The sequence below is a fragment of the Gavia stellata genome, chromosome 18 (genome assembly GCF_030936135.1).
Source record: "Gavia stellata isolate bGavSte3 chromosome 18, bGavSte3.hap2, whole genome shotgun sequence".
Taxonomy (NCBI): domain Eukaryota; kingdom Metazoa; phylum Chordata; class Aves; order Gaviiformes; family Gaviidae; genus Gavia; species Gavia stellata.
Window position 1 is genome coordinate 8,357,364 of NC_082611.1, and position 16,895 is coordinate 8,374,258.

Consider the following 16,895-nt stretch of genomic DNA (forward strand, 5'->3'; position numbering starts at 1 on the left):
GATTCAGTTTGATTCTTATCCCAGTGAGTGCTTTTTCTTCAGGAAGATACATTATTCATTCTACATATTATGGTGTTGATCAACTGACTGTAGTGCATAGACACCTCTATACAATCAGTACAGCTCCAGCTGTACATCTGAAATAAGGTGAAAGATTTTACGCTGTATACATGAAGTATTTACACGTGCACAGACACAAAGTACATGCCAGCACCAGATAATCCACCACACTAAAGGACCGAGTTCCTGTGTTACTTGGAAACATTCCCATGAAGTTTAGCCCCAGCCCTGTGGGTGGGTTTGCACAGCCAGAGTGGTTTAAAGTAGATATTGAATCTCAGTTTCAGTTGCTCCCTCTTCCCACACGTGTGGGGAAGCATGTGCATATTGGTGTGTACACAATTTTATGTATGTGTGTGTACATACATGTATATATGTATAAAATGTGTTCATACAAGACAAGTATACACACACACGATGTTTGTATACACATAAGTTATTTTACTTGAAAAAAACAAAAAACAATTTGTGAGGAATAAAAAAAAAAACTCACCAAAAAAAAAAATCAACAAACCCCACAACATTTTGTACGTCCAAAGTAGGGAGTTTATCCTTCCTCAAAATGGTACCAACTTCCAAGATAATGACCACAATTGACCAGCAGTTTCTTTGGCATTTACAGCCTCACTCATCTTCCATGTCTATTTTCTATCCTGCCCATATTATTATCTAAATATATCCATCCTCTCTTGTGCTAAGGAGGAACCTTAATATTTTGAAAAATTGATGATAATTTTATGCAATAATAGGGTTAAGTCATTACAACTTAACCTTAATGAAACCTAAGAGATGTATACTTTATTTGTGTACCCTCAAGCCTTGGTATAACAGCAATAGCTGTTTACAGCTTCAGAAAGTTCATTTTCATCACGGCAGTTTTTCAACTATTTAGTAGAACTTCAGGAACTTCATGCTTTCTTTGACCAAAGTCTCAAGTTTGGTCAGCTACAAGTGTCAAAGAGACGCTAAAACTCTGTGTGTGTGTGTGTGTGTGTGTGTGTATACATGCACAATTACACAATATAGGTATATGTTTTATATACTATAAAATACTATATTTGTTTATATAGTTATTATACAGTAATATTTATAAACTGTGTCTCACTTTTTGTAGCATTTTTTTTCAGATCACATTCTGGGAATGTATAAGAGCCAGTTATTTGGATTTGTGTTTGTTTTAGCATATTTAATAGAAATCTTAGGAGCAGGTTGTAATAAATTGAAAATAGCAATTTATAAAATTATAAACAACAACATGGTTGAAAGTCAGAACTGCCACCGAGAAGAGTTTATTGAGATTTGGACTCACCTCCCACCTCTTCATCGCAGTGGAGACCATGGTATTCGTGTCAAGAAAAGCAACCTTCTAAATATTTACATTTTAGGCAGAGTTCCAATTGGGTAGAAAATTGTAAAGACTTGAACAAAAACAAATCCATTGAGCCCCAAGTCTTATTGCAAGTAAACCATCTCTCATATACAACTTCCTATTTTGTTGGGAAAAGTCAATTTGTTTAAGCCAATTTCAAAGGAGTATGTCTCTCATTGAAACACTTTTTCTTCTATAAACACTCTAAACTTTTCAAGCTTCATGTAAAAGGTCCATAGTTATGAACACTGCATTTATTCTTAACCATGCTCTTTCTGATACTTCTCTTAGGTGAATGGAGAGGCAGTTTCTGTACAAATACAGCACAGCTGATGGCTGCTACAAGTCATTTCAGTGTAAGGTAGTTTAACTGGAGGAAAATCAGTTGTGGGGATGTTCACGTAAACCATCAGATCCAGAAAGACCAGCTGGTGAGAACAGCACATGAATGCTGTCTTGAACATTATAAAAGTCTAAAATTATCATTAAGAAATTAGTTATATTTAAAAAACAATTTGATAGCCAAAGACAGTATGGGTTTTCAGAATCACGTAAATGAGGCTCTCACTCAAGTCTTGATGAAACCGAGAGGCAATTTTAGGAGCTAAACCGGCTAAGAGGAAGCTTAGTTCTCACTACAGGGATGTCTTTGAGTTTCCCACTGCACAGATAAAGGCTGTACAGCCGCCTAGCTGAGAATGCATAACCAGGTCAGCTCTTCACAAACAGGAGCTGCTAACAAGCCAGCTCAGACAGGTGCTTAACTACCAAAAGCACGACAACAGCTCCATCTGAATTAAGCCTGTTCTTGGAAAGCTTTGCACATCTCCTTCCATATGAGGATGCATTAAGCCCCTCTCACTCTGCAGCACTCACTGGACAACATCTACATGTGTCCAATAGCTCACAGGCTCTGACCACACTCCCAGTTCTCACAATTTGAGTCAGCGCTACAGCTACATCATTTCTAAACAGGATAGGCAGCACTGAGCCATGGTGAAATACATTTTCAGCCAGCTGCACTTGATTATTAGCCTGGGTGTCAATGTGAAACATTGTTTCTCCTAAAAATCTTTATTAGGAAACACAAGCATACTAAATCTTTAAGGCACAGTTACATGATCTACTACTTAATGTAAAGTGCAAAGAGAAAGCAGTACACTAATCTGTTGAACACATAGCTTGGTTCAGTTTAAAGGATCATTGAGTAAAAATCAAGATACAGCACTGCTGGGCACTGGTTATTCCACAGCACAGCAGAGATCATATTTAACAATAATGAAACAACAAGGAGGCCCATCATTTTTGAGGCTTCAATTTTATTGCCTTCAATAGCTATTTATGGGCTAGTGGCTGTGGAGAACAGGGTTCAGCTGTACTTGAAAGAAGTTGTGCAAAGCCTGGTTTAGGAAGGATTAAATCTCACTGTAATCTCCCCAACCTAGCCAAGTGCAACTCTGCCATAGTCTTTATAGCCATGTAGCATAAAACTAGCACAGAGATCAGCAGTAAGGACCACATTTAGAAATTATGATGGAAAGAGGAGGTAAAAAAAGCATCATCCATCTCTTTTGAAGAATGTAAAATCAGGTGGTTTTTACGCTGTAAAACAAGTATTTATCAACTCAAAATGCTATATTTAAAATGCAGTGTTATTTTAGACATATTTTGTTTGTAAAATTGGTGGGGATGGAATAAGAAGGGAGAAATTCTTGGATCTGTACCTCCCCCATACATTTGAGTGCCCAAAATAGACACTACTTTCTGTTATTTGATTCCATGGCAGCCATTGTTCCTTTTCCACAGCTACTGTGTTCATGGGCAGCAAAATCCCTTGGTTCCCTTGAAGCATCCAGCCCCCACCCTTGTACCACTGATACCCAGAAAATAAACCTACTTCCTTGTGCCCATATTGATTTTGTAGAGCTAGAACATCTTTCGGAAAGAGAGTCTACAACTCAAATAAAGATGTGATCTGATTAATTCTGCAATTGTACTTATTGCTACTAGGCCTCTTTTTTCTTCTTAACGGGATTATTGATTTAGAGTTTATAGCAACTTAAATGTAACAACAAGACATGCTGTGCACAGAGATGAAGCAAAGAAAGAAACATTCACTTTTAACAAGGAGGACAAAATAATACGTCTCTGAGCATATAAATGAAGGTAGGACAGCTGTTAAAATAATTGATTTGTCAAGTATCTTCTTGTAAAACCCAAGGATGCATATACCTGGTGGTGGCCCAAGGGGTAGGCAGTATCTCCCTCCCTGTAGCAGCACCTCCCTCCCTGAACAGGCTTCTGTCTTCCCTAAGATGGGTGGCTAGTTCTGGTTAGATGTAGCCATGAAGAAGGGCCTGGCAGGGAGGAAGGATGCAAGAACTGCCCATGGACTAAGGGCGGGGCCTTAGTTTGGACAGCAGAGTTCCCCCTGATTTACACCCGTACTGGGAAAACAGGCCAATCAGCTTCCCTGTCAGATCTTCTACAAATCTCATTTACAAATAAATGCATATGCAAGAAAAACATGCCCATATTTAGCAGTCAACATTATTATTATTGACCCCTGAATTTTTATTTTTTAAATAAATACACACAATAGCACTTTAACACAACTGCCTCTGGAGTAAGTGACAACAACCACATAGTACACATTGTGGGGTAGGAAATGCAGCAGAAAACCACAAGTTGTCCTCCTCGGTGGATATACTCTGCCAAATAGTTACTCTACATAGAACTTGCATTGTTTTGCAGAGCAAAAATCCAGGCTGGTTCTTCAAGGACAAAAAAAACCCAAAACACTACACTGGACTTGATTCACTTTCTTCTCCCCCACATACTGCTGTGATTCATGGAGAAAGAAAGGAAAAACAAAAAAAAAACCAAACCACAAACAAACCACCGAATCTTGGAAACTATGCACAAAATACCAGTCTCCAGTTCAATTCTACAGTTAAGGACATGCTGAAATGTTTCCCTGAATTAGGCAGGGGCTATTTACTACAGATGCAAAGTAATCCTTCTAGTTCAATTCCCACAAAAGACAAAGTTAACATGTACATCACGAGAGTTTAAAAAAAATTGATAGAAAAGTTCAGAGACATATTAAAGAGGAATTTAATGCTAAAACCTGAGCTTGCTACAGAAGTCTCAACAGAATGTTAATGTCAAGAACTACCTATTTGTAGGGAAACAGTATATACTCTATTGAACAGTCTAAGAGATCCAAACCCTAAATAAAGGAGAAAAAAAAAAAAAAGGAGAGAGAAAGTAAAAGTGAACAGGTATTGATCAGCTCTAGGGGAAGTGCTAGGAGGAAACACCATGCACACAAATTAGGCAGCTGAAGTCTACCGGGATTTCAATTTAAGATACTTATTGTACCACTTTGTAGTTTCAATTAAAGTCCATGTTAAATGAATTAAGAGTGGGGGAAGTGACAGATCTCCAAAAGTAGATGTCTACAGGGAAGTATCAGCAAACAACTGTATGTTCCACATGGATTCATACCAGGCCTGGCATACTCACCACTGTCATTTACGATATTGAAATAAATATATATTCTACTAGCAGTGAACTTACAGATTACACAAAGGACAACACAGTAGTAAATAAGGATGGAAGCAGGCCAACAGAGTGGCCTGGATGGCTTAATAGATTGGACTCTTTCCAACAAAACAGGCTTCAATAGAGCCAAGACACAAAGCTATACATCTAGGAACAACAAGCATTCAGCATGAGAAGATGCATCCTAGAAAGCAGACTGAATAAAGAACTTGGACAACAGAAAGAACAAGCAATTTGCTAGGCATTCCCAGTGGCAAAGCTATCTAATATCACCCCTGAATACATGAATCCAAGAACAGCATCTGGGAGCAGAGATGGTACTTGACTTCTCTACAGGGCATTGGCAATAACCAATTCCTGCTTCAGACCTGATGTTGAAGAAGGGCTCATGACAGCAGAGAAAAAAGCCACAAAAGTATGAAGCGCTGGAAGAAATACCCAAAATTGCTCCTAGTTGTTTATGCAACAGGCAGACGATGGCCACAGTTGACTTGCAAGGAAGGAAGGTGCCCAAGAGATAAACAGTACAAGGACCAACAAGTGAAATCTGAAGCCAGACAAAATCAAATTAGGAAAAGAAAGCATACTGTCTTAACCCTGAGAGAATTGACTGGAACACACTGCAAAGACAAATGTGGATTCAGTGCCTGCTGACATCTTCAGACCACTTTCTAGGACATCTGTTTTATAGAGCAGACTACAGGCTCAGTAGATAAATAACTGGGACCTGCAAGAGCTTGTTACTTGGAAGATGTTTCAGGCTGACAATTGCAATTCACTTTTCTTCAGTAACTGTTGGGAATCAGGAGTTCTTATATTCCTGTGCTACAGTTTTCGAGAGTGCACAGTGTGCAATAAGGAACATAGCCCTTCAAACCCCTTCCTCTGCCTCTAATGACTCAAATCCAGTCCACCTAATGTTAGGCGCCTCTGTATCACCAAAGTTAAGAACACACTCAGAATTGCCAGTCTCGGGAAAAGAAAGTCATTTTCGAATAAGAGCTCAAATCTTGAAGGCATCTTCAGCCCATCTCTCTCTTCCACCCATTAAGGAGAGTGTCCATGATGACTACATTATTAACTTAGATCCCTTAAGAAGAACTGGTTCTGATGCTAACTACCTGCAGGGGACTAAAAGGATGCTTCACCGTGCCTCAGGCCACTGGGACATGCCTGGGCCAGAGTGGTGACGTCACCAAGATTTTTGTAGCTGCAACTTTCTTCTAAACCTTTTTTTTAGCTGAAATCAAATACTTCCATTTCATTTTTAACCCTTGTGTAATGACATGTTTTCCTCCATAGTGCATCCCTCTGCATTATTAATTTCAACACAAGACAGTGTCTGCTATTAAAAATTTCATAATAAATATTACTGCCAAGTGCTGATGAGCAGATGTTAAGCAGCATTTAAAGATTACAGGACCAAGGTAGGTCAAGTTATTTTAGTTCTCTCTGGAATCTAGAAAGCTCTTTTAAGCTGATTTTATGACGAACCCGATTGCCTGCTTTCATTACTAGAAATTCACCATATCTAATCCCCTTGTTTCATGTAGCAGAGCATGCTGAGTGACACATGAGTGTTTCTCCTCTTTTAGTTTAATCAACCAGCTGCAGTTGCATTCAATCACCTCTACTGAAGAATGAGCCTTCACTCACTATGGCTTCATCTAGAGAATAAATTGCACAAGGAGACCAGGACTGCCTACGATTGTACCGCAATGTTAATTCAGACCTATAATAATAGTCTGTTTGCATCAGTGACTCAGGATACACATAAACAGTTTGTGTAAGTCCAAAAATAAAGGGCAATAATGCAAACTAATTCAGCTTGAAGCTGAACAAAGCAGTACACTATCTGAACGCCATTTTTTTTGGAGGAGCATCTGATTAAAGCTAGTAAGAACTCACTTTAGCTTATGAGCTTGTTTGTCCTGTCAATAACCAGAGGGCAGAGAGGGGGCACCCTCTAAAGGACGACTGAGCAAAGCAGCCAGCCAGCCCACTGGATATAGCTCTCTGGAGGGTGCCCAAAACACAAATCCAGCCTGTTTGGAAGTTAATCTTTGTGACCTGTGCCAAAAAACAGTTTCAGGGTGCACTGCATGTCTGTGTCTTGAGCATGTCCTGCTCAAGGGCTCTTACTTACTTCCTCCTTCCTACTGTTAGGCTGCATGTAGCTTCCTCCTAGTTCAAGTTCTTACCACCCGCTGTGGTTAAAGACTATAATGACACAACCAGCTTAAATAGGGACGGAAGGAAAAAGCAGAAACAGGTACCACCATCAGGATTTTTGTACCAGTAGGAAGTATTGGGGTAACAAAGTCTTTCAGGAGGCACAAAAGCTTTGGACAGACAAATCCAAATGGGCTGTTACACTGAGATTTGGAAACCTCACCCACTTGCTCCAATGGAAGCAATCAATAGTCACAATGAAGTTTCCTTTCTCCCATCCTCTATGTGTTTTGGAGGAAGACAGACATCAAACCCAAATTGTGTGCACTGAAGTACAACTTCTGCAACAATTATGACAGCAAAATATAGAGCAAACTAGAGCTTAATGGCTCTATTCAAGTATTTTTTATATGTTCAGTATTTTTGTATGTTCAAGTATTTTTTATATGTTCAGAAACACAGCTGAACTTAGAGGCATGGGCTTTGATTTCTTTCCCCCACCCTTCCAATTCAGAAAATAATTTAAATTCCAGGAGTGCTAAATTGACCTTGTATTCTCCTCTGCTTGCCTGCTAATTAGAGTTTAACAAGTGGTGCTTCCAGCCCTTCATAGCCCATCCAGAACAGAAAGTGATGCAAATGTGAACTGATAGGATCAGAGAGCTTTACCCTACCATCAATTTCTACATAAATCCAGATGGGACATCAACAGGAATTTTGCAGACAGGGGATGGCCCAAAGCCAAGATCAAAGCAGCACTAATAAATCTTACTGTGGTCATGTCATTCTGTTACACTTCCATCCTTTTTGAGGTTTAAAATATTACAGCAATTCCCATCTGGGGCAAGGCCCAGAATGTAATTTCATTCTCTTCTAATGCTTTCAGCTGACAAGACTGTCAACAGGCAAGTTTCAGTCAGTGAAACCAACAGAGCTTCAGTGAGCCAGGAACATTTACATCTTCAGATATAAACTATGCATTAGCAAATACAATAAACCTTAGCATAGCTCTTAATTAAATCAACTTGCAGATGTCACTTAGGCATTGATAATGCAACATATTACAGTGATTTTTCTAGGGAGAAAGTGAGGCACTCTAAAAATCCCCCACCAGTCTTGATTTTCTGCTCCAGCTGGATTTTCAAAGTCGTATCTGGAATTCACCCACCTTGTTATATGATATCCATGTAGACTGTTCTTAGAGGTATCATTTGATTAAACAAATGGAGTTTTGTTTTGAATTTGTATTTTTCAAAGCCAAAAAGCATACAGAAATGTTTTAATAATGTCTGAAATGCTGCTCAGAATACTGTCAAATAACAAAGAGATCATGTAACTAGATTTGTACCATGCACTATTATAATAGCATTGCTAATCCAAGAGGATGCAGAGGTATCAAAGGGATGCTGAGGAAGCACCATAGAAATGCTTCAGAATCAAGTAGTGTCTGTCAGCTCTTCAAGGCACATGAATTATATACAATTGTCACCAAGAGCCTTTTATGCTTAGAAGGGAAAGGAGAAGGCAGTGCTATAGAACAGTTTTCTGGGAGTTTTTCCCCCACATCAACAAGCCCTTACTGGAAGTTAAAAAAACCTGGGATGCGATATGTTGCTTATTGGATAGACTCCAGTGAACAGGGCCGCTATATCCAAAGTCTACTAAAGCTGATAGATGGTTCCCAAAGCTTCAGCAGACTCCTGATCAGCCCATCATACAGATTATTCCCTGCCTTTCTGTACTGTAGTATACACCTTCTGCTAGTTCCAGCTGTTTTTTAGTAGTGAAGAATCATTTCTCAATACCACTGAAAAAATAAAAATAGCTGAAGAGTCTTTATTGCTAACATAGCCCCAGAAGCGCACAAGAACCATTTGCAAGTCTGACATGGGTTTCTACAGCAACCCATTTTCACCTTGGCATTTAATTCAGACTGCTCTAGAGCACTCCTGTCTGCATCTGGAAAAAGAAATGATTGTATTTCTGGTAATGAAAACGGATTTGATACAAACACACCCCACAGGACACTAGGATGAAAATGAGCATATCTGAAGCCAGTGGATGCAGTCCAGCCTTCTGAAAGACAAAGTCCAAGGGGAAGATGGTTCTTCCCATATCCACAATGATCACAACAAACAGATGTTATTTCCAGCTTCTAATGCTGAATTCAGAGACAACTTTCCCCTTACTACACATATTGCAATGGTCACAGTTCCCTTCCACTTCTCCCCTCAAGTGACTTATGCTGTTTCACCCTCCCCCGGGTCCTCCTTCAAGTGCAAGAAGTCTGCTACAATGAACAGGGTAAAGTAACTACGTAAAGAGAACTGCCACTTCTTAGCTCAATGAATGCCATTGAAATTTGCATCTTTCATTTGAAAAACAAGTATATGAATGACCAGCCTTTGAATTCAAGCACTGAATGGAAAACCAGAACCCAATCCAAGAGATGTTAGTAAGGTTCTGCTATTACTTATTATAATGAAGGTAAATTATTTTTATTTCTAGTCCCCACCCTCAGCTGCAGGGAACTTGCCCCCAAGGGCTGCTGCAGCGTGGAAGAGAATGAGCAGACAAAGAAACCCCCAACACAACCCACCGACCAAGGAGGTTGCCCCAAGATTTACTAAGCACATGCCAAGCATCATCCAGTTTCCCACAGAAACAATCAAGGAAGGAAGCAAGCAAAGTTAATATTTTAATTAAAACAATAAATCAACCATCTTCTCTTGTTTTCTGAAATGGCTTGATACAAATTCTCATTTACAGTATTTTTGCCATACCAGAAAAGGGACCTGCTCATTTAGCAGGGATATTTATTGTGCTCAGCAAATGCTAGCACATTCCCCCCTTTAACACATATAACCCATCTCTAAAGACTCGTCTTCTCACTGTGTCCTCAAAATTACTGAGTGGAAATAAAAAAAAATAAAATAAGGACATAACAGACTCCAGTGATTCAGAGTAACCCACTCCAGCTTTTAAAAGTGTTTTTTAAAATAGCTTTAAAGTCACACCAGATTTTTTTGTTTCATTTTTACCAACATGCTCAGACTTGTCTCAAGCAGTTTCTTGTTCTCCCATTCAAGTCTATGGAAATTTTGCCCTCAGTGTAATCAGAAAAGGAAATTCAGTCACATTCATTTCTCCAGGGTAAAGTAACCAGAAAGGCATTAAAGGGCATAGCCTACTGCAGACACCACTACACATGTCTGTAAAGCCACTTTACAGTGATCCTTTTTCAAACTCTGCCCACAGTGCAGAGAATGGAACAAATCTCACTAAATTTCTGGGACCTAAACACCACCACGTGCTAACTGAGCTCACAGATTTGCTCAGGATCAGAAGACTAAAATCACGGCTACAGCCCTCAACAGGTCATCCTTGCAGCATTCTGTATCTTCATCACTCGAAAATCCCAGCCCCAGTCTCCAGAAATGAGCTGCGAACATCTTACCCCTGAACCATCAGATGGCAACCTGAGGTCTAAGAATCATCTATCAGCCCCTTCCGCTTCCCAAGGGTTGTAAAATTTGGCCCTTGAATGTTTGCATAGGTGTCATGCTGTGGTGGAGATCTGCAGTCAGCCCCACTCACACCAAGGGAGCTATGCTTGATTTGCACTGACGCAGCTGAGGAAGCCTGTAACCTTCAACAGGTTGCTCTGTTTTGTACATCCTACTTCCACTTGTGCGCACAAAGCCCTGCTGGCCTTCAGGCAATTCCCAGAACAAATAGGCTGGTTTCTATTTTCAGCAGGAGCCACTGTCATTGCTTGGACTCACGTCAAGGCAATACTCTTCTTATGTTTTTTCCAAATCCCAAGCACAGGGGAAAAAAGAAAGACATTATCTTCTCTGTAACTTGTTCAAATTGATGTGCCAGGTCCTAAATTAACAAGCAAGAGCTGCATTCTGTCCCAAATACTTTGTTTAAGGCCCTTCCAAGCTGACCTGTGCAGCCAGTGGTGCCTAAGTAACCATAGCAGCATATTTGAACAATGCCAAATACTTGTGAACAGACACACAAAAATTCAAGAGGTGGAATGCACAAAGCATGGATCTCAGTAAAAAGCAGAACAGCCTCCAGAAAAAGCACCGGAGCTGCTGATAAACATGAGAGTGGAGTTAGATCTGCTGTTTCCCAAGACCAAAATGAGAGTCACAATGGGTGAGCGAGAGTGCTAGTACAGCCTCTGAATTAAGTTGACAGTACAGATTTATACCAGTAAAACTGGTGACCAAACCAGCTCTGGAAGCTCCTGGAATTGTCCGGATACCTGTGGCCACCATAGTTACCCAACTAGCAAGTTCTGATCACTTCCTTGCAAAAGCCTGTAGGTGCTACTTTTCCATTTGACAAGGCCCCCAACAGGCCAAAAGTCCAAAGCACATATTGACAGTTGTTTTACAGTTACATTAAATTGTATTTGATGCAGAGAGGTATTTACCTACTGCAATTATCCATGGAGCTGGAAGTAGCTCCAAGATCTTAGAATCCTTGAAAAAGCTAATTAATGCACTGCCATAAATAATTTGATCTCTTGGGAGGATATGTACTCTCTACACAGTAAGTAACAGCTTTCTTTAATGGAAAAAAGGATGATTTGCCAACGCATATCTGTATTTTATTATAGGTGTTTATCAACCATTTATAATTTGCCATAAAGAAAGCAGGAAAGGAAAAAAGAGAAACCTTAGCCTGAAACACAGCACATTCCTGCGAGCGACACCATCCCTGGAAAGCAAATCTAGGTCTGTCGTCTTTTGTCAGACACAAGTATCTCCCACAAGGAAATCTCACACGAAATTAAGAGTCAGTACAGATCAGTTCTTCCAGACCCTTTTGCAGTTGCAGCGATAGAAGGCGGCTGCACAGGACAATCTCTTCCCAGCACTGCACCAGAGAGGAAGCAACTGCCTGCTCTGTGCCCTCTGAAATGGGAGGAAAACCAATTGCTTCCTGTTGCAGAAAAAATAGCTGTGTCTGGGATCACAGCACGATGGCATGGCAGGCTTCCCACTGCAAAACAGCAGTGAACACCAAGTATAATTAAAAAAAAAAAAAAGGAAAGTTATAAATCACCTGCTTAGCTAGTGTTGTTACCCAGGAGGTTTTAGCATACTCTTTTTAACACATGAGGTTGCCCTTTAAGTAGGTTTCCTTTTGTCCGGTGAGGTCAGAAGAACAATCTTTTGTTGTGGAGATAAGCTTAGGTTACCAAAGCTGTTGCAGTAGCATAAGCATTTTAAGTTACTTATAAGCTGGCTAAGTGTTTTGAAAGATACAAAGTAAAAGAGCATCTAGTACCTTAAAAAACACCTGAACCCTCCTAAGAAACACCTTTCTGAATCCTTAATTCTTAATAAGCACTCCAGAACCGCTGGTAGGAACAGCTTAGTGATCTCAAAACCGGGGCAAAACTCTTGCAAACATCTTTTAGTACAGAAGAAAAGCACACACTGTGCCACAGACACTTGAGACTGCCCTTTGCAAGGTAAGCTTTGCTCTCTGTGATCCAGTACAAGCTGACCGGTAACAAGGGAACAAGTGGGTACGGCAAAGACCACTGCTCGGCATCCTTCACGTGGCAGGAGCACCTGGGAACAGCACTGCTAGGAGCTAAACTGCTTGGACAAATGTGTGCTGGGAGCCACCTCGGGTGAAATGCCAAAGCATCTTTAATAAATAAAACAATTTCTCTCAGAGGCAAGCCATCAGGGAGCTTCTGTACTTGAAGATTTGCCAAAACATCTGCCCAGCCCTCCTGTGGAGAAAGAAATGGACCTTTGAACTTCTTGTGCAAATTTATACTTTTCTAAGTGCAGCCTTTTAGAAACAGCTATAGCCAGGGGTGCAATTAATTCAATTCTTTCCAGAAGATTTTTAGCTCTGTAAAACTCATGTATTATTTAAGCCTCACAGCTAAACTATGAACATTATCAAGGTCCAGCTTTTTCTTTGTGCATAAGAAAAAAACCCCAAACCATCCCACATTTTAGTGAAAGATCTCTGGAAAAAATCCTGCAACACCTTCAAAACCCCCAGATTCCCTGGCTACTGATAGAGACCTTTCATTTCTGAAGTGAGTTTGCTGGTACCTGATTCCCTCCATCAGCAGATCTCTATTTCAGTGGGCTTCTTGCTGTGCCTAGCGTCAGATTCCTAAAGCAGCATCAAAGGAACATCATCTGTGGTAAAAGCCTCAGCCAGGCCATTTTTTCCTACATCTGCACTTCCAGCAAGATTCAGGTCCCCCCAAGGATGATGCAGTAGAAGAAGGCTGATCTTCCCTCCCAACCTGGAAAACCGAAATCAGCTGGATGAAGAACCCTTATACATAGAGATAGGTGCCATTAGCAAACAAGAAATATGTCTCCTCTGCAGTTATATAAACATTTTTTTAGAACAACAGTTATCCTGATTGAGAAAGTGCCAGCTTTAAACACCTAATACAAAGCATCAGCTTTGCTACTGGCCTGCATTTTGCCTTCAGGAAAGGCCTGAGGTAAACCAGCTCTCTGGAGCAAAACAGAATCAGCTTCTCCCTTGCAGTCTCACGTATTTGAACACTGGGGAAGCACCTGTGAAAATGAGGGTAGAGTTTTACTGGCAAGAATTTCTGTGGTCTTCCTTGCATTTCTGAGACCTAAACTAACAGTTTAATGAGCAAGCGCCACCCAGCAGAACGACACCAGCACAAGGGAGTCGGTCTCCCGTTCACAACGGGACCCCAGAGGCACAGAGGTGGTCCCCCTCAGTAACATTCGGCTCTAGTTAGACAGCAAGTGTGCAGTTAAAGCCTTCAAGCAAATACTAAACATATGATATAATCTACATTTTCTAATGGCTGGCCGGTTAGTCAAAAAAACTTAACTGTCTCTGAAGAAATATAACCTAGATTTAAACATACCAAATGCTAGATCCTTTGCTGCTCAACAGCCATTAAATGCACCAAATATATACAATCAGAACAGTGCAATAGAGAAACTGAACAGCATTCGCACTCAAGAAGTCATCCGGAGACCTAGCCAGTTCACAGCTCCCAAGAGGTTGACTTGTTAGGATCACTGATACTGCTTTGAGGAGTCCTAACTCTGTCTGGTTTTAAACAGAAACAGATTTTCTAGAAATCTGCATTATTGCATGTTCCAAGTGCTGTAGCTGTCAGTCAGCTTTCCATAAGTTATTACTTCTGTGTATTCAGAGCTGTTTGGGAACTGAAGGTTGTCTTGTCACTTCCACGCTCCATAAACAGTATAGATGCTGGAATATGGTAATATTTACTCCTGTTTTGCTATCTGCTTATATATGCACATAAAACATGTGACTCCCAGAACGTGGAGAAGCAGAATAACAGCTATAGCTTTTCATCGCAAGATAAAGGTACAAAAATCAATACACATCTTTTCTTTTTAATGAAAAAGGTACTATTGCACAGAAGACAGAAGAATACCTATAGTAAAAAAGTAAAAAAAAAAACAAACCCACAAACCTTTTCAACAGAATTTATACTCCTTAGCTTTGGCTTTTACTAAAGAGTTGGTGTCTAAGAAGAAAACCAAAAACCCTCCCCCCAAATCCGTACCATCTTGGTTATGTAATCAGTAAAACCCAAACAAACCAAAAAACAGAGGACTGAGTTGTTTATCCTTAGAAGAAAAGATCCATCCTAGCTCTAGGTCAGGTTGCAACAGGATGAATGTCCCTAAACACCCTCTCACCTCAGCACCTTGACATACCTTCCAAAAAAGCCGACCTTTAGTATTGATTTCCACGCTGAAGAGAAGTTCTGTTACCCTCCTCCCTCACACAGCCCAAGCAGACGCGGAGGCAGCAAGCAGCCCACTGCTCACCAGCAAGCAGCCCACTGCTCACCAGCACCAGCCTAACAACAGCCCCCAGAGCAGGTGCTCTCAGCGTGCACAGCACAGAGCAATCACAGCCCCCAGCCACAAGCACCTCCCCATGCAGCTGGGGCTTGCTACTCAGGTGTTTATTGAAGTCAGTGCTAAAGACAGACCTAAGACTGGGAGTGTGTTTAAATAACTCTCTAAATAAAGATCAACACGGCCAATTGAAGTGTAAAGACCCTCTACTTCCCCCAACCAACAAATGAATCCAAACACTGAAGTAGTGTTTAAAACCATAGACCATGTCCACACACAGGCTCCTAACCATACAAGAAAATGTCCAAGACAATTTCACCATTGCACCTTTCAGGAAGAGAGTGAACTATGCAAAAGCTATTTCTTGAAAGGACAGACCTCAGCACAGATCACTCCAGAGTTCAGTTCCTTCAGTTTATTTTGAAAAAAGCCAATAAAGAAAGGTGGATAGAGTGGAGGGCTGATGGCCTCTGCTGGTCTCCAACCCATGTGAGATGAGAATTTTGCACTCCCTGATCTTAGGGGACAGACTCCTTGCAGATTGAGGGTGTTTTGGATTTTTTTTTCTTAGGGCAGGGAAAGTACTGTTGTGGGTGTGTGTGTGTATGTCTCTGTTTTAAGGCCAATCGGAATAAGAACATTTGAAATAGAGTTGTGTAACATTTCATAGAAACCTCAAACTCTCCCTAGCCAGAGAAGGATGTCAGAGCTGGATAAACATTTCTGCCCCAGCTGGTTGTTCTCTTACAGACAGCACTACCAACTTCTTAGTTTACCAAGCAGAGCATTTGGTTTACCGTCAGAGCCCACGGACACAGCACTTTACAACTTGCACTGGTGTAGCACCTCTGCTATCACATTTCAACATGTCATCTCACTGTTGAACAGTTCTTTTCACCCTGGTTTGGGACCCTTCAGTTGCCTACAACTAGTACTTTCACGCAGAAGGGGTGAAAGTTTCAGTTTCTCATTACTGTAAAAATAAATATGTTCATATGTTCTGTGTCCTACCCCACTCCGTGAAACTGCTGTATCCCAGGCCATGCCATAGACCAGTGCCTACGAGATCGCAGTGCTAGGAGGCAGGTCCCAGCCTGAGCTTCAGATACCCCACCACATCCAGATGTGGAGACCTTCTCCCCAGTTAAGGTTACACAAACACCTAAAGCCCTTTTGGTTGAAGATTGTGATTTAAGACATTTAGGGAATAAAGATAACTTTGTAGAGGACTGTACTTCTATCAGACTAGAGAGACAGTAGCTGAACTCATAGCAGCTATGAAAGAGAAGATTCAGTGTCTTGTATGACTATAAAGGAATTAAAAGACTCATTTTACAGTGCATTTTAATTAAAAGTTCATTATAAGAATTTTCTTTTAAGAACAGCATACTACATATTAATGGAAATATGTAACTTTATCCTACAAATGGGACTGTCACCATATTATTCTTACAATTCAAACATATGAAAAATAAAATATGATATTTAGCTTTATAAATTCCCCCCCTCTTTAAATACTTTTTCTTTTCAATAACAAAAGTATTAACTCTTTCCCAGTACAGTGCATTTGCTATCCGCGAGCCACAAACCAAGTAGTCACATCAATGCCAAGGAAACAGCAACATTGTTTGCAAAATATTGAGAGAAAATTATAAAAAATATAATAGTCAGCCCAGTGCTTACAGAAGAGACAGTCAACAAGAATTGAAAAGCCAGCACATTTTCATATTACATAGGACCATTATCGTAACATAGAAAACAGTGCAGGAGACTTATGTTGGAAAAATATATAGCGATTGTCAGCAAGCAGAAACTGAACTTTGGCACTTACTCATAAA